Raw genomic sequence first — 19,769 nt, 5'->3', positions numbered from 1 at the left:
TTTTTCTTATTTTTAAGAAAACAGAGACTGACCAAATAAATCATAGAACTATATACCAGCAAGATTAATGTTAATAGTGGGAAAGGTATTGAGATATTTACTCAAGAGTGTAATAGAAAAAAACATCTAGAAACTGAAAAATACAGTAATGAATAGCAGGCATGGCTTTCATAAGGATAGATCACACTTGGCTCACCTTATTGGATTTTTTGGAGGAGCAATAGGAAGTGTAGACAAGGGTAATGCAATGGATGAATCGTGCATAGACATTCAAAAATCTTTGATAATTTGCCTGGTTATACAATGTTCCTGTGGATGCCATCTTTTGGAAAAGATGTTCAATTAGTATGTCATTACCTGACAAAGTGGTTGTAAAAGATCTTAGGGCACCATGGGCAGAAAATCTTTACACTGCCCCGCCTAACATTAATCTGATATCTCTGGATCAGATATTCAAATATCTCATTGTTGTTTACACTGCTATGAGAAATTTGTTTCCATATTTGCATATGTAACAGTTGTGACATTTCAAAAAAATAATTAATTGGCCTTAAGGTGCTTTGGGGGCATCCCAAATATTAGTGAGGTGTTATATAAATACATATTTTAAGCTGAGATGTTTCTTTTCCCATCAGAGGATGATTGGAGTAAAAATTTCATTCATCTCACAGACTGCTCCATAATTCCAACTTATTACTTGTATGACAATGTCAAGAGAGAGCCCAGCACTGCCCAGGAAGATGATGTGGCACTGCTTATGGAAGAATACCTGCCTCAGTAATGTGGTTGACTCTTACATAGCCCAGTAAGCCACTCAGTTCAAGGGGAACTAGGGAAGGGCAATAACTGCTGGCCCAGTCAGTGGGTGCCCACAACCCATGGAATCATAATTTAAAAAAATACTAGAAGAAGACGGTCTCATCATGAAGGATGATGAAGAGCCTTAGAAGGGTAAACTTACAGTGACATCAAATCCTAAACAAAGAAGCTGGTTGGGGCCAAGGAGAGAACTTTCTTCCCCCTACCACTGAAAGGAGAATTATTGTTACCCAGGGACTATCACATCCCTGCAGCTCATGATCCTGGGATCCATGGCATTAGCAGTGAAAAGCACAGAAATTGAAGTGGTTTCCTGGGCAAATTTCTCCTCCACAGTTTATAGCTTTGTGAAGAAGTAGCTGGTAGTTTTTTCTGCTGGTCCAGGAACAAGTAAGTCTGGCATAGAGACATGGCAGACCTTTCTATCCGATTTTCCTCTGCTCCAATTTTCGATAATGTACCAAAAAGGAAAGTGTGACATTTAAAGATGTAGAGGCTTAAAACTGTTTAACTTCAATATTCAAAGGACAATTAATCTTCACGAATTTCACTGATGTGTGCATCACATTAAAATGGTGGTTTTTGAAGATATACATCACATTATATACATCAATGAAGGCAATAGTCAACTAGCTGAGACTCTCCCCATAAAATCTTAAAGATATTGAACAAAGAATTGTCACTGTGCAGGCAATGTTTGCCCTGAATGCGTGGCCTGTGTCTGGTCTAAAATTGACCACACTCTTTATTTCAATAACCAGTGTAAGCTGCTTCAACTGACCCTTTTATAACTTGCCTGCATTTTAATTTTTCTCTTAATGCTTTATTCCCAGGGGACTAAGAAGGCAGGCCACTGTTAGATGAAAGACATTGATTGATAGTTCTTAGCTGGCCACTTTCCTGCCTTCTTTCTCAATGTCCTTCAGCAGAGTTCCTATCTGTACGGTTGTGTTTTATGAATAAACTACTCAAGTCAATCTTGTCTCAATGTGACAGACTCCTTCCACACATGGTACTTTCAAGTGTAATCCTTTTAAGTTTGACATGTTGAGATGTGACATATACATGCTGGACCTAAGTGTTTTAAATAAATACATCGATTTGAAGGTCCATTAAAGTGCAGGGTTTTTCCTTTGAAGGCAAATTACTCACCACCTTCCTGCGTGAAACACAACTGTCTGTTACTCAAGAAATATTGAGCCGTCGAATACATTTGCTGAAGGAAGGCTTCAAACTGAAAAAAAGTAAAATTAATTGTTCTTTCCGCAACTATAATTAACTCAAAGGAAAGTTTATTTGTATCCAATGCATCATAATCTTGTTTGAAAATAAAATGCTAATTAGGTAGGAATTATCAAGTATAAATGAGAAGTATAATTAGTGGCTGCAAGATGATTACCATTCCATTATTTTCAATGTCTGTCAGTTCTTGTCAGTGTAAACAGGAAATTATGCACCTTCCAAATTTGAGTTCACCATATTTGCAGATGTAAATAGGAAATGTCTAAATATATTAATATATTAAAAAGGAGCTGAAAGATCTTGTAACTATTCATGACACTCTGCATGGCTTTAGACTATATCTTTGGCTGCCATGTTGCACCTTCTACTCTCTTTTAAATAAACAATAAGCCGATAGAATGAGCTAATTAACAATTAACAACATGACAGCCCCTCAAAGGAGCACTGTAAATGAGACTTACCTAATTCAATTAAAATGTCACTTCCAGGGCTGATAATGCACCCCAGCCCTGTGGTGCCCACGGGATGCGGATGGCATGTGATAACGGATGGGTGTGAATGCAAATGTATCCGTGGAATTGTGGCAGACAATCAGGTCTAACAACCCTCCCGGCCCCCGCCCTGTGCCACTTCAGCTTGTTAATGGCAACTTTGGTCAGAGCCAGAGGGAGACCTATGAGGCCATGAGGGTGACCCCCTTCCCCAACCCTCCTCATCCAATGTACCCACCCCACCACCCCCCCACTCCTCCCACGCTTAACACAGGCTGGCCAAACATTAGCAGCATGGGGTAGCATGGAGTGCAAGAATGATTTGAAGAATAGCCCCTTCAAATAATCAAAAAAGGAGCTTCAACCACTGACAACCTATGTAACCTTAGAACACGGACTCTACAACAGCAGAAAATGCAAGCGGCCTGGGAGTCTTAAGCTACAATTGTATGGGATTGCTACGTGCAGCACCTTTCATGCCCAGTCCTTAATGATTAAGAAGAGGACTACCAGAAAGACAGCCTTCCACTGAGGACCCCGCCATCTCTGAATAGCAGAACAGCGGATGGCAGATGAGGGCGAGGAAGTGAAGAGGGCACAGCAGCAGCCCACAGAGAAAACCCTCTGTGCAGAATGGAAAGACACTGAGGGGATTTCTGTGAGACAGCTCAAATTGTGGGACCAAGGTTCCAGAGTGAGGTGTCGGGACTTGGGAGCAATGTTTTAGGGGATCTGTGAAGGCGGGAGTTCACTGCACGTTGAAGTGGCCTTAACACCAGTCGAGACTGAACACCTTTTTCAATGCCAACATTGCTGAGTTTCCCCAGTGTTTTCTATTTTTGTAGCTTTTTTGACATGGTAGGATGACATTGGCTGCTAGCTGGGCATCAACAGATGCACAAGGTGCAAGTTCCTACTCTCTCTGTTGCCACCTTGACTCTGGTGCCCATAACAGCCTGAGCCCTCTTCCACCACCCAAGTGAACCTATCCTGTTGGTGGAGTAGATTCCTAAACAGTGGCCCTCAGATGATTGCACTCCTACTGACGGGGCAGAACTCTGACAGAAGGCAACCATGATCCAGTCTTTGATCAGTTTCTAGTAAAAGACAGGCAACTCCTCAAGAAGGTATGGAGTCTCCCAGATCTATTAGCAGGAGCCACAGGTCATAACTGAGGACTTGTAATTGGTGTAAGAAATAGATCACCAGAGCACACCTCCGGAGAGGGAGCTCAATGTAAAACTGTTGCTGAAGGTGGAAAGTGGTCACTTGGCTGCGAATGCACATCAGTGCCTGACCGCACTCCCTAAGTGAGAGACTCAGAACCTCAGCAGCAATCCAGTGCATCTTTTTGACCCAACAGAAATCGAGGATCTTAGTAACAAATTCTGGGGGAGGGATGAAAGTGACCAGCTAGACCACAACATTGTGATGATCAGTTACATATGACCAACGCTCAAACTCTTTGGGATAGCACCCAGAACAGTCCTGACCAGCACCCTAAGTGAGTGCTGAATTTGGCCGCAATCTCGTGCCAGTTCGTCAGCCAGGATCCCTCAGCAGGGCTAAGATAGACCCCCAAGTAAAGAATATGGCTGCTGAAAGGCCTGAGCCCCTCTGGCAGGGAGTCCATTTTGCCACTGTTTGACCAGGAATCCAGAATATTTTCCCCAGTTGAACCTGGCAGAAGACACCGCAGATTTGTAAACTCTTGTGTGAACTCCTGCCACACCAGCGGTAAATATAGTTCTGTCGTTTTCCACTAGCATTCGCACACAGGGATGTCCACAGGAATTTACACAGCATTTACACTGGGGTTTAAACAGGAATTTAGACAGGGATTTTGACAGAAACTTACACAGGAGTTTACACTATAAATTAAACAGGGATTTAACAGGAATTCACACAGGGATTTACACAGCAATTTTAACAGGGGTTTACGCAGGGATTTAAACAGAAAATTACGCAGGGATTTAAACAGGAATTTACACAGGGATTTAAACAGAGATTTAAACAGGGATTTACACAGGGATTTAAACAGAGATTTAAACAAGGGGTTTACACAGCAATTGTAACAGGGGTTTATGCAGGGATTTAAATAGGGATTTACACAGGGATTTAAACAGAGCTTTAAACAGGGATTTACACAAAGATTTCCATAGGAATTTACACAGGGATTTACACAGGGATTTGAACAGAGATTTACACAGTGATTTCCTGGACTCTCCCATTTCCATAAGCTTTGAAATTTTGATTGTCAGAAAATCTCTGTAAAACACGAGAGTTTGAGAATTAGACTGCAGCATTTAAAAGGGCAGTTTGGCTGAAGATAGCAGCAGCAGATTGTGAGAACAGCAGTTATGTACCCTACAGAATGATTTCTAGCTCAGTATGATGTGACAAGTATCTCTATTCTAGCTGTTCAATCTGCCAAATGAGAGCGATTTCATAGCAAATGAAATATAAATCAAATTTGTCTATCTCATGGATCGTCCAAATTGTTTCATGAATAAATTAGAAAAATCATTATTTGCCTAAAATGCATTCATCTCCTTTGGTTAAAATGTAAAGAGACGCAAGGAAGGCTGGGGATTGTGTTGAATTTTAGCATGGGATTGCCCAAATCCATCTCCATAATGTTAACTGAGACCCCAGAGAAAGGGAACAAACTGCAGCTTACACTGGTCCTCGACAGTTTCCAGTGCAGATAATTGGATGAACCCCTCCAGATGTTTTGGGGGCTTATGTCTTCCTACACAATCACTGTAATAATAACATTTTTCTTTCTAATCTGATTCAGTGGAATTCAGTGTTTATTAATATGAATCCAACTTTAAAACCTCCCTCTGAACAAAATTGTTTAAAACCTATAAAATTAAGATAATTACTGTTTCTTATTTCCAGAATCTAAATCTGTGGGTCCGATTTTACCATCATGTTGTGCCCACTTTCAGTAAAGTCAGGCATGAGGTGAGTAGTGTGATCCGCACCCACCTCCACGCTGGATACCCCTTTACCAAGGCCAGAAAATGGCAGCAATCGGGACTGCACCCAAAACGGGCGTGATGGCCACTTAAGTACATTTGCATACATTTAAATTGACTTAATGGACTGCACGCCCAACCCTACCGGCACTTCCCCCTTTACCACCATGTTCGCCCATCCAGAATCGGCATGAAACAGACATGCTCTACAAAAGTCTGATTCGGGCGCTTCAGTTAGTGAGGAGGCAAGTGCTGAGCATTTGGCGGCTCTCTGCTTCAGATCAGTGGGGCGGGGTAAAGGGGGAGGGGGTCCGCTGCCACTCTGCCTGAAATCAATAACGGGGAAGGAGGGTCTGCTGCTACTCTGCCTGTGATCAGTGAGGGGCCCACAATTGGTCTGGATGGCGGAGGGAGTGGGAGGATAAGGGTCAGTAACGTTGTGGGTGTGGGGCAATGTCTGTGGGGGCCAAGGGAGCCATTTTCTGTCCCGGGAGGGATGTGGCAGGGGAGCTGACTCTATCGTTTTTTTTGTCTGTGGATGCGCAGTTGGAGGTGCCGATTGGATCGGTAGGATTTTGGGTGCATTAAGCCCCATTCATGGGCTTCTGCAGCATGTTTCAGAATCACTGACATTTTTTCTGGCAGAGTGCGTATGGGGGTGCCTGAGAACGGGTCTAAAAGTCGGATCTGAAACACTCCCAGTTTCAAATCTGCCCAGCACTGAGAATCAAAATGGTAAAATAGGGCCCCATGTTTTATTTAAAAGCTCACTCTGTACGTAATTCTGGTTTTTGATCTATCTTGGGACAACTGGGGTCAATCAGTTACTCAAAGATGGGAAATGTTTTGCTCATATATTAAGTACAGAGATCCAGCTTAGAGAAATGAGTTCTAATGAAGAAAAGCATTACTACTGACAAATGCACCAGTTTGCATGAAACTGTGTTACCCATCCGTGTTACCCTTCAAAGAGATTTAGTAAGAAGTCTCAGAACATCAGGTTAAGATCCAACAGACTTATATGGAATCACAAGCTTTTGTAGCGCTGTTCCTTCATCAGGTGAGTCACTTGATCAAAGAGTAGTACTCTGAAAGCTCGTGGTTCCAAATAAACCTGTTAGACGTTAGTATGGATATTTCAGTGATCATTCACACCTTTCCTAGTCACTTTGATTGACCACAGTAGTAGTTGTCTCCAGGCAATTCCATCCCTAGAGTAAATATAAGCAAGAAGCGAACAGTGCGTGCCAGATCTAACAAAGGTAATATTTAGTATCGAACATAAACAGAATTTTTAAAAATGCACAGAGGGTCAGGCAACATTTGTGGAGATTCAATGACCATTCGTGAGAAAGGTTTTCTGCTCGAGTTTTTTATCCCATTCCTAAATAAATGTCCAATTCCTTGTAGAACATACCACAAAACTTATCTGCAGAATACGCCATATGCAAAGCAATCTAGGTGCATGCTTCATAAAGCAAAGAGTTAGATACTGAGAAAAAAGAACAGGATTTTCAGGTGATGAAGGAACATAGGCTGGAATTTTCCAGCCATTCATTCCCTATCGTTGTTGCCAGCGAGTACGGAGAATTTGGCAGTCAGCCAAATCTCTGTTCATTGCAGTAGGACCAGAGAATCCCGCTGGCATGAATGGTGGGAGAATCCTACCCTGTGGTAACAGGCAAAACAGAAATGAGTGGTATTCCCAGAGAGCAATTTTATGGTAACTGCGTGATGCAACTTCAGATGCCGTTGCAGGGTGAGTAGGGAACAAGCAGCAAACTAACGTTAGAGGAACTGTGGATACAGTCTCGAAATGATGGTAGTGATACAATGGAATGATTTGAAGATACAGATCTTGTAGTTAATTAACCAGATGTAGGCAGGCAGCAGACCTAGACAATGATCTTGTAATATTTATGATCAGATTTGTGGAATGTCCGTGATGGTTAAACAGAACACAACATTGTTCCCCAGGATTTTAGCATGGTCATTGGGGAATTTAGTCCCAATTAGACCTGCTTCATTTATAATAGCATGAGCAATTTAAATACCTGCTATATGCTATAACACAATTTCCTACCTGTTTAATATGGAATGGCACCATGTGTTCCTCTCATCTTGTTAGGGTGGGTATGAAGAAGTGAATTGTTTGTGGTTCCAATTAAGGTGTTGGTTTTTTTGGATTCTGAATCCCTAATTGTTATAGGAATGAAACTGGCTAAAAGTTCAATCGTGGGACTATTTTAGTGACATTAAGTCAGACCACGTTTTGTTTTAATTTTTCAGGTAAGCTACAGCAATAAACCGAGGTAATGATTTATAACACGGGTTATACGATCGGACAGGGAGTGGACAATGACTTCCCTTCTTGCAGCTTTTGATCTTTGGGTTCTTCTCTGTTTGTCTTTCTGTCTTTCCTTATCTCTTGTCATGTTCTTGTCTTGTTTGGCGGCCTCTAGATTTTTGCACTACACAGAGACAAAGTCAGGGTCTCCTTTATCCTGTTTCTTATCCAATTAACCTTCCCTCACCCCAGTCATTTAAAGCCTCATGTTTGAGCACAGTGTCCTTGACCAACCAGAGTTTCTTTATATGTGAGCTTCACACCATTATATAATGTTGTTCACGTCCATCTTGGTTCGACTGCCTCTTATCTCAAGGCACCAAGGTCTCGTCCCCTACAGGGGCCTAGGCATTCTTATCCTGTGTTTTTGCATACATAATGAATTCCCACAGACAGCCTCAAGGTTTCGGCTTTTTGCTGCAAGTCGGATCTCTTGCTATAAAATGTGATATAATTTTCCCATTGTCTTGTTTTCTTGGTATCTTTTCTATACTGTCTCCTATTCCTAAATTTTCCCACTTTACTGCCAAGTTGCAAATGAAGTTAATTAGAATTCTGGTTAATAACCTAATAATCTTATCAAAGGAAGATTTCACTCAATTTCAAGCCTCTGTATTAAGAGACTGTCTGAAAGCTGGGGATTTTCACCTATTGTGGCTAAATCATGTTTTTAGTACTGCCAGTAAACAAAGCTCTCCTCTGGACATATTAAGGATAGAAATTTATCCCAGACTCTTTGATTCCACCCATTAAAGAACTATTTAAGCAGCCACGGGTTTTCTTGTCTGATCTTTTGTCAGTGCTTTGGTATTGCTGATTTCTGAGGCTTTGTTGTTTCTTTGCAACTTCAGTAGAGCAGGGAGAGTGAAGAAAATGAAAAGGAACTTCACCGCTTACTTCAATTCAGGGTTGTAGGGAGTCAGAGTCTAACCCGACAGAGACTGGATGTTAGACAGAGTACACCTAGGATAGGATGCCAGTCCATCTCAGGACATACACTTACACTCACACAAACTGAGTAGCCAATTCCCCTAACCTGCACATCTTTGGAGTGTGGGAGGAAAGTGGAGCATTCAAAGGAAACCCACACAGACACAGGGACAATGTACAAACTCTACACAGACAAATACCTGAGGCTGGAATTGAACCTGGGTCCCTGGTGCTGTGAGGTAGCAGGAGCAGAAAAGGAGCTCTTAAAGTTTAAATGGATGTAAATAATTGAGAATTCAATGAATCTAACCTGACAACATATCATAGAATCATAGGATCACTACAGTGCAGAAAGAGGCCATTCGGCCCATCAAGCCTCCAAGGACAACAACCTTTCCCAAGCCCTATCCTTGTAACCCTCATATATTTACCCTGCTAATCCTCCTGACACTGAGGGGCAATTAGTATAGCCAATCAACCTAACCCACACATCTTTGGATGATGGATTTTAATACAAAATGCAGGGTGCACTTGACCTTTCATTATTACTCTGTAAATGCAATAGACAGGCATTTTGCAACATATTGTAATTAGTTACATGCTGATATGATCTAAATGATGCAATCCTTTTCGTATTTTATACGACTTATATTTCAATTTCGATGATAGTCCATGACTAAGTTTTGAATTACGATTGTTTGTTTTATTTGTAGTCATCATAATGCAACAACCACGACCAAGATCATTCTACAATAAACCAATTACCTATCTGTCTATCTTCACTGAAGCTTAGAGATTGACAAGGCATCCAAATGCTAGGTATCATGCTGCAATCTCCAAGTCAAGTAAAATTACTGATGGTGCAGATGGATTTAACTTCCCTTAGCTATTGTAGTTTTGATATTTTAAAGAGGTACAGGATGAACTAAGATATGGCAGGCAAATCTGCAGGCACCGGGCCCAATTGCTAACACCTATCATTATGACACCACACTTGCATGACCTGACATGCTGAGAGGCAATTACTGAGGAAAACTGCCTTTGCAGACATGAAGCTAGCATAGAGGCAGTTACAAAGTTATGTTACCTGCTGTGAGGTTACCAGTGACAAGCTGCACGATGGTGATACCCACTGCCAACACCTGTCAATGTTGTTGCCGACCTTCCACTATTTTTATTCAAAACTCACTTGTTCAGGACAGAACAACATGTATTTTTTTGGGGGAAAGTAATTGAAATCGAATTTCTTCTGTATTCAGTCAGACCAGGGCAAAATTAATTTTGACCAAATCCCTGGGTGGGATTTTTCAGTCTTGCTCGTCCTGAAACCATAAAATCCCACCCAAGGTCAATGCTCCTTCCCATTGTTTGCCTCTCACCCACTCCAATTCCTGTGGCAGATTTGATGTTAAAATTTCAGCCCTTATGTTTTTTCATGTATTGAGCTTAGATATGAACGCTTAATTATTACCTGTTCTAATGAATCCTTCGAGATGAAAGTGCATTTTCTGTGGTGCTGTTTAGTAGTCTGATTCCACTGCATTCACTAATACTGTGTAAAAAGTATATTTTTAGTAAAGTTTATTTATTAGTCACAAGTAAGGCTTACGTTAACACTGCAATGGAGTTACTGTGAAACTCCCTTAGTTGCCACACTCCAGCACATGTTCGGGTCGATGTACCTAACCAGCATGTCTTTCAGACTGTGAGAGGAAACCAGAGCACCTGGAGGAAACCCACGCAAACACAGGGAGAACATACAGACTCCACACAGACAGTGAACCAAACTAGGAATCGAACCTGGGTCCCTGATGCTGTGAGGCACCAGTGCAAACCAATGTGCCACCATGCTGACCAACATGATTTTTGCTCTTGAAAACACATAACTTAATGGTATAACGCACCCTGAAAACAGTGCATCAAAATAACATTTTCCCATTGCTTGCATGCTGTGATGGTGGACTCCAATTCACTCTGGGTTGCTGTGCCTACTGGACTTTTAAGCGCCTGTTGTGGTCTAGAGCTGTAGATAGTGATGGTAGGGGCTCCAGTGTTCTCTCTATCATATGGCTGACTAGAAATTGCACCACCTGATACTGGACTGTATTGGAAGGATCTGCAGCTTCATAATCAACCTGTTAGGCTGCATTGTGAACACACGCTCCTTGGTCATTAAGTCTTGGGTGAGACTCAATCCCAGAATTTCTGGCACAAAGTAAGAAGTCTCACAACACCAGGTTGAAATCCAACAGGTTTATGTGGAATCACGAGCTTTTGGAGCACTTCTCCCCCACTCATTGAGGAAGGAGCAGCACTCCGAAAGCTCGTGATTCCAAATAAACCTATTGGACTTTAATGTGACGTTGCTAGATTTCTTACTGTGCCCCCTTCAGTCCAACACCAGCATCTCCACATTCTGACACAAAGACATGGGTGCTACCCACTGCATCACAAGGTTTCCCTTTCATGCTGTACTACTTCCTTATCCAATGCAATAACAGAGATTTTCCTTTACCATATTTTATGTCAAAATAAAAAAAGTTGACAGTTTATATATAAATAATATTGTCATTGATATTATTAGTCTTTACCTTTAATGTTCTTTACTTAATCCTTTATATTCATTGAATACTCTATTGTTAATTGCATTCTCAATCATTACAACCTCATCTATATTCCTAAAATTACTTGATTAATATCTTGATGTGATTGCTATGAACTAATTTAGCAATGTGCCCAAATGCCTTAAATGCACTAATGATGTAAATCTAGAAATATTGTTGTGGAATTATCATTAGAGCTAATTGCAATTTTTTGCTTATTAGTATTTACGCTAACAGCCTCACTGCTGTAATAATTTCTATAAATCCAATATGTGGATATTCCCTGCTCACAAGAAGTTCTGACACAACAGAGTTAACTGGATAATACACTGACGATTATCGTCCACAATGGAAAATGTAACATTGGAAATTATGTTAATTTTAAGCACACCAACTCTCCAAAAAATGTTTAATTGATCATAGAAATAAGAAAATAACATCCATTTACCAGATGTCACTTAAGTGGGAATTCATTAGGTCAATGAAAGTTTGTATGAATTAAAAGTAATGTTTCCTGAAGCTATTTTTTATATAGTCTCGGTAGACTAGATAATGGATTGTCGTTCTCTCTGAAAGAGCAGTGTAGAAAGATCTTACCATTTCATTTGTACTGTAAAGTGCAGTTCCAAACACCTATATCTATGCTTCCAGTACATAATGTCCTTCATGGCCTTCATAACCTAGCTGGATACTCTCCGATGCAAAGACCGACGGGGGTTGGCGGAAGCAACTTTGTGTGTGTCGAAAACCTGGAAGAACACTTAACGGATCAGGTTCTCTTATTTAAACTTGATTAAGTTGTTATAACTTCCCTCTGGGTCTTGTGCTTCCAAAGGCTAGAATCATAGAGTCATAGTGGTTTACAGCATGGAAACAGGCCCTTTGGTCCAACTTGTCCATGCCACTCCTTTTTTTAACCCCTAAGCTAGTCCCAATTACCCACATTTGGCCCATATCCCTCTATAACCATCTTATTCAAATGCTTTATAAAAGACAAAATTGTGCCCGCCTTTATTACCACCTCTGGCAGCTTGTTTCAGACACTCAACATCCTTTGTGTGAAAAAATTGCCCCTCTGGATGCTTTTGTATCTCTCCCCTCTCACTTTAAACTAATACCCTCCAATTTTAGACTCCCCCACTTTTGGGAAAAGATATTGACTATCTGGCTGATCTGTGCCTCTAATTATTTTATGGACCTTTATAAGATCACCCCTAAACCTTGTATGCTCCAGAAGAAAAAGTCCCAGTCTATCCAGCCTCTCCTTCTCACTCAAACCATCAAATCCCTGTAGCATCCTAGTAAGTCTTTTCTGCATTCTTTCTAGTTTAATAATATCCTTTCTATAATAGGGTGACTAGAACTGTACACAGTTCAGGTGTGATGTGCACAGTATGACATTATTAATAATACCAATGGGAAAAAAAGGAGCCAATACATTTTTAACATGGCATAAGGGTTAGCACTGCTGCCAGAGAAGCAGGTTCAATTCTGGCCTAGGGTCACTGCCTGGGTGGGGTTTGCACATTCTCCCTGTGCCTGCGTGGATTTTCTCTGGGTGCTCAGGTTTCATCATACATCTAAAAATGTGCAGGTTAGAAAAGGTTGATTAGCCATGTTAAATTGCCCTTTAGTGTCGGGGGACTGGCAGGGGTAAATACGTGGAATTACAGGGAAAGGCTGAGGGTGGGATTGTTGTCAGTGCAGACTCGATGGGCAAAATGGCTTCCTTCTGCACTGTAGGAATTCTTTGATTCTATGAAGAGCAAGGCCACCATCCAGATTCAATGATGCTTCCCTTGAATGTTGGCGCAGCCAGGAGCTAGAGGGATACACTTGTCCCAGCAATGACAGTGCATCTAAGATTGGGGAGCATCAGTCCTACTGCTCACCTCCTCAGCCACTTGTGATCAAGCCTTCTAGGAGACAATTTAAAACATCTTTTGTCAAAAAGTTCCACATGCGAGTCCAGCAAATCATGGAATCTCCACAATGCAGAGGAGGTTATTTCGCCCATCGGGTCTGTCAGATACTCTGACAGAAAATCTTATCCAGGCTCTATCCTATCCCCGTAACCCCACACATTTCCCATGCCTAATCCACTGAACCTGGACATTTTTGGACAGTAAGGGGTAATTTACCTTGACCAATCAACCTAACTTACACATCTTTGGATTTGAATGTAATATTTGACATTGGCACACTTCCAGAACACCATTCACTTCTATCCCTCAATAAAAGAACCATGATTGGTTGCTTTTTTAATGGCCTTGTTAACCTTTCAGTCATAACACACACACACAATGTTGATTACTCTTTATTAGACTGTTTTTATGAACTGTCCTTGAACTAACCTTAATAATCAACGGAATGGACTTGATGAAGTAAATAATCTTTTCTGGCCCTACACTATCTTCTTTGCTTTCACCAGAACATTGATTACTATGCGTAACATTACAAAAACTGCTAACTGATTTACCTTATTCTGTCTCATCTGTAGCCACATGTATAAAGGACAAATATAAATTCAGAGAACAGTTTCAGCAATGTAGCAGGGCTATTTATCTAACTAGTGAAAAAAAGATATGTGATGCATTATATGTTACACTGTGGAATGTTCAGTTTGCAAAGTGTCCAACAAATGTCTAATTTCAAACGTGTTCCTGAGCAAAATACTGAGTAAACGACAAAGCAGTTTCTTCAAGAGAGGCAGCATTAAAAACTCAGTAGGAATCAGCAGACATTGGCCCCACCATCTGAAATGGACAAATCTTACCCAAAAAATGGCAGAGGGTTAGTTCTGGCACGTAAAATGTGTTTTCTGTCAGTAGCACTGGTGTGTTTTCAGACCAAATGTTATGCCTCACTGGTAATAATTTTTATGCCCACGAGTATGATGTGGCATTTGCGACATGTTCCATCTGATTCACCCCCTCAACAACAACTTAACTGCTGCAGTCAGTAGGGAGCTCCATATAAACAGCTCCCCAGCACTTGTTCCACAATGACTGTAGGCGATGGCTTTTCTTGGCCTTACAGAATAGTTTCCTGAGTTTTGCATTGTTGCTTTAGGATATTATAATGCAACAGAACTTGTCTGAAAGCCATGAAGCATATAATGATGGGCTCAGACTGTAAACATAGAATGGAGTTTTCCTATTTTTCAGCAGAATGGTGCAGTGATAAAGCCTCCAGCCCCAAAGCTGCTGAGAAAATGTGAAGGGGGGCGTCCCATGACATTAATGCTGTCCTGCCAGCAATTTCAGTTCTAAAAGATTGGGTCATTGCGTTGCAAGAAATTGTGAATAGCACCGCCTCCCCCTGCACTACCCTAAACATTTCACTCCTAACAACACACTGATGACCAATCCCCTACAGACGCTGACACGTCTTCTTTTTTTTCCTTAACTGAGGTTTTACCCCCACGGTGGTTGACAGGGAACTTAGCCGGATTTGACCCACTTCCTGCCTCTCTGCTCTTCCTCTTCATCCTGGAACCATGACAGGGTCCCCTTTGCCCTCACTTTTCACCCCACTGGTGGACCATGCAACGATCTGTTGACCTCGGGCAGCATTTTCTGGTTTTGAGGCGAGCATGGCTGGAAAACTCCGACCATGATGTTAACCCTGTTTTCTTTCCCTATGGATGCAGTCAGACCTGCTGAGCTTTTCTAGTTTTCCCTGTTTGTATATTTTAAATAATTGGATGGATTTAATGGTTGTGCCTATGTAAATAGCATAGCCTAGTTTGCCTTCATAAAAAAAGCCCTGATGTTTTGCCAGATTAGCTTCCTCAAATAAGTTGAACCAGCACAATAGTTTTCTAACTGAAATGTGATTAGCAGCATGAAATATTTGACTGGAAACCAAATCCCATTTATTTTCCAGGGATAACCAAAAACTAATTTTGAATAATTGCAATCTATATAAGAGGCACAAAGCCTTTTACTGTCACAGAGCACCATTTAGGATCAATGTTAAAAGCTTTTGCAATGCTGTCATCTTGTCAGCTCTAGGGTTGACCGACTCAGCAATGAGAACTTTAACCTAGAATAGTGAGTGGATTTGGGAGAGGGCACCAGACTAACAGGGGTGTTCTCAATAGTGAATCAGGATTCTTCAAGAAACCACTCAGATTTGTCAATTCAAACAAGTTTAAAGGTCATTAACAGCTGTTTTAACTCTCAGGGCTACTGTCTGTGCAGAGTCTGCACATTCTCCCCGTGTCTGCGTGGGCTTCCTCTAGGTGTTCCAGTTTCCTCCCACAGTTCGAAAGACATGCTGGTTAGATGCATTCTACTCAGTGTACCCAAACTGAATGTGATGATTAGGGGATTTTCATACTAACTTCATGTTAATGCAAGCCTAATTGTCACACTAATAAGTAAACTTTAAACTTAAAACTTACTTCCCACAAGTCAAGTGCATCTCACAGGTGACTATGCCAGGTTTACCAGGGCCAAGACCTCTGTGCACTTTGCAACCAGTCAGAATGAGCAGGCGCTTAGCGTGGTCATCTGAGGTGCATTTATTTCCCAGGCTTGTTAAAACTCGACAATGAAAGCAGGGTGACAAGATGGGGGGAACCGAGGGACTAGCAGAACAGTGGCACAGTGGTTCACACTGTTGCTTTGCAGTGCCAGGCACTGGGTTCAATTCCAGCCTCAGGTCACTGTCTGTGTGAAATTTGCATCCTCTCCCTGTGTCTGCGTGGATTTCCTCAAGGCCCTATGGTTTCCTTCCACACTCCAAAAATGTGCAGGTTAGGTGCATTGACCACGCTAAATTTCCCTTTCGTGTCCCAAGTTATATAGGAAGGTGGATTCGGGGTTATAGGAATGTGTGCACCTGGGGAAGATGCTGAGTTGGTGCAGACTCGATGGGCCGAATGGTCTCATTCTACAGTGTAGGGATTCTATGATTCTATGACTGAAGAAATGGCAGGCTAAAAGTCCTATGAATAAACTCTCTTCAACACCCCCTTCTTGGCTAAGTGAAAAACCTCTGCTCATAGGGCTTGTTCTAAGAGTCTGCTTTCACTATCTTGCATGTGATTTCCATTTCTACCGCTTTGGAGTTCTTTTTATGTCTGATTTATGTGTCCCGGCTGTCAAGCATCAGTTCAAAATGGGTGCTGCTTAGGCAGTTTTCACTTGGATTTCAGATGAGGAATAAATGAACCAGCAACTCGAGCAGCAGCAGCCTTTTTTTCTCAACCACCTGCCACTCCGCAGGACTGAGGGGATGCGCATAGTCTGCAGAATATTATACCCTGTAACACAGTTTCTATAAGAAGAGGATCAGCTGCCTGGACATGAGTGAGTACTGGTGTCTCAGGAGGTTCCGGATTTCATGTCTGGTAGTTTCTGACATTTGCAGCCTCCTGGAAGAAGTCCTCCTGCCAAGCGGACTAGATGGGCAGGCTCTGCCAAAGGCAATCAAAGTCACCACCATCCTTCAATTCTCCTCCTCCGGTTCCTATCAGTGATCTGCAGGAAATATTTTTGCAGATTCCCACCACATACGTATGGGTAGCACAGTGGCACAGTGATTAACACTACTGCCTCACAACACCAGGGACCCAGGTATGATTCTCAGCTTGGGTCAGTGTCTGCGCAGAGTCTGCATGTTTTCCCTGTGTTTGCATATGTTTCTTCCAGGTGGTCTGGTTTCCTTCCACAATCCGAAAGATGTGCTGATTAGATACATTGGCCATGCTAAATTCTCTCTCAGTGTACTCAAACAGGTGTCGGAGTGTGCTGACAAGAGGATTTTCACAATAACTTTATTGCAGTATTAACGTAAGGCTACTTGTGGTACTAATAAATAAACTTTAAACTTAAAACTTACTTCCCACAAGTTGAATGCATCTCACGGGTGAAGAACGCCAGGTTTACCGGGCCAAGACTTCTGTGCACTTTGCAACCAGTGCGGGCACTCGGCCTGGTCATTACCTTCATACATATGGTCAGCAAAGTGCCATATGGATCAGCTCAGATCACTTTCTCAGTCACAAGGGCTTTCACTCCATTGATGTTCAGCTCGTGTGCAATCACAGAAAGATTTCTTGTTGGTGTATGCTTTCAAGGGAAATGCCACAATGCACCAGTCAGGTCTCTCCAAGCTCTGCACACATTCACGTGGAGGTGACTCCGAGTAAACAAGGGCGAGAGCCATTGAACATTCAGCTGATGATACCTATTAGGAACCCAGACAGTGATGTGCAGGAGAGTTGCCTGACCATGAGTGTTAGTTGTATTTTTAGTTGAGTTGGTGAGCGTTCTCTTGGGCTGTTAATAAGAACAGACAAGAGTTGGGGTTTGAGTTTAGGTGGTGCATGCTCATAATGTGAATCAATACTAATAAAAAGGCAACATGATCCTCTCCCATTTTCTCAATCTTCAGGTTGTTAAATATTTTCTTTAGATGCCTGGATAGATGTGGAGGCATCCTTCAGTATGTGGCAGCCTGGGCACTGAGACTGATAGTGCTGTTATAGCGTTATAACAAGAACTGGATCTGTCAGAGAGAAGGTGCAATGCACATTATCTTTTCATACAGGAGGGGAAGGAGCTTGAAGTGGTGAGGGAGCCAGCAGCAGCACACGCACCTGCTCTGGATGGTTAACTTTGGCACAAATCCATTTGAATAATGAACTGTGTCCATTTGGCATCTAAAATCTAAACCTATTTGATCATCCCCATTGCCTGTACAAAACAGTCCTGTAATCAACAAAGCATCTCTGACCCAGTCATGTATTGCTATTCTTTAACTCGAGTATTACCGTTCATCAGTAATAAGAAGTTCACTTTCCAGGTAGGTGGCAAATATAGGCACTATGGGGAAATTGTGCAAACAAATCATCATGGTGCACATGTATGTACTTGCCGATGCCCTGACAAATATCAATAATGCAGAGAAACATGGGAAATGCCAGGTTCTCATCCGACCATGCTCCAAAGTGATTGTGAGATTCTTGACTGTAATTATGAAGCATGGATATATTGGAGAATTTGAGATTATTGATGACCATAGAGGTGGGAAAATAGTTGTCAATCTCACAGGCAGACTGAACAAGTGTGGTGTCATTAGCCCCAGATTTGACATTCACATAAAGGAACTAGAAAGGTGGCAAAATAGTCTACTGCCTTCCCGTCAGTTTGGGTACATTATTCTAATGACCTCAGCTGGCATCATGGATCATGAAGAGGCAAAATGGAAACATACGGGAGGAAAAATCCTAGGATTCTTTTTCCAAGATATGAAACTAGTCTATAATAAAACCTTGAAACTAAAAAAAAATCTATTTTCCCTTAAGAATAAATTGAACAAAACTGAAACAATGTAACATTGTGTTAACGTCATGTGTATACCCTTGTGCAACTTCAAATCTTCATTTTCCTGCCACTCTGAGGTATTGCAGCCCCTCTGGCCTCAGCAGAAGCAGAGACAGGCTGCTCAGATTCCACCTCTGATTGCCGTTAAACCCTTAATGGACATCCTTTGGGTTTTGGAGCTTATGAGGGTTTACTGAGTGACTTCCCCACTGGCACGTGCACAGTGCAGACTAGGGCCATTCGGACAGAATGCAGCCAGTGGGTTCTGACTGTGGGCTTGTGGGGCAATGGGTGAGAAACACTTTGAGCTAATTCCATATATCCATGTTCTCTTTCTCCACCTTCTCATTCATGGCCTACCCAAACTACCCAACTAACAGTGAGTTGAGGAGCATTTTGCTACACATCAGCAGGGAACAGAAGAGCTAGATCTTCAGATGGCATTCAAAGTGTTCAAGTGATTGATGAGGACAAGCATGCGTTCAGTTGACTAATGAGTTTGATGCATCATTCAGGTAGCCACTCTTTCCATAGATGTAGACATCATCATCATAAAGGCTCGCAATATTGTAGTACTTGAGTTGGACTCCTCCAAGATGCACTGCAGCAACTCACCAAATCTCCTTCCAAATCCATAACCTCTCCCATCTAGAAGAACAAGAATAGCACAAGCATGGGAACACTGCAAGTTCCTCTGAAAGCCACACACCAACCTGACTTGAAACTATCACCATTCCTTTACTGTTGCTGGGCCAAAAACCTGGAACTCCCTTCTTTACAGCACTGTGGGTATACCTACATGATATGGCCTGCAGCAGCTCAACAGGGCAACTCACCCCACTGCATTTTCCAGGGCAATTTTCACATCCTAAAACAATTAAACAAAAATTCCTCTTGAGATGTGAGCAGTGTAACTGAAAGGGCTGACAGAGACTTTCATGTTTTCTGTTGTTGCAGCTTCCAAATTATCCTCCTTGTTGATTGCCCATGAGGCTCAGCATCTGTATCGAGCTGGA

General features: G+C 41.9%; 1 pseudogene; it reads left to right on the top strand.

The window, feature by feature from the left end:
- The first annotated feature begins 18,281 nt into the window (after window positions 1–18,281).
- Window positions 18,282–18,764, top strand: LOC145355606 (small ribosomal subunit protein uS8 pseudogene; annotated as a pseudogene).
- Window positions 18,765–19,769: the final 1,005 nt, after the last annotated feature.

This window comes from Carcharhinus amblyrhynchos, chromosome 19 (assembly GCF_965287045.1).
Source record: "Carcharhinus amblyrhynchos chromosome 19, sCarAmb.v2.hapA, whole genome shotgun sequence".
Lineage (NCBI taxonomy): Eukaryota > Metazoa > Chordata > Chondrichthyes > Carcharhiniformes > Carcharhinidae > Carcharhinus > Carcharhinus amblyrhynchos.
The sequence above is the reverse complement of the archived record's forward strand: the minus strand, read 5'-3'. Positions and strand labels throughout refer to the sequence as shown.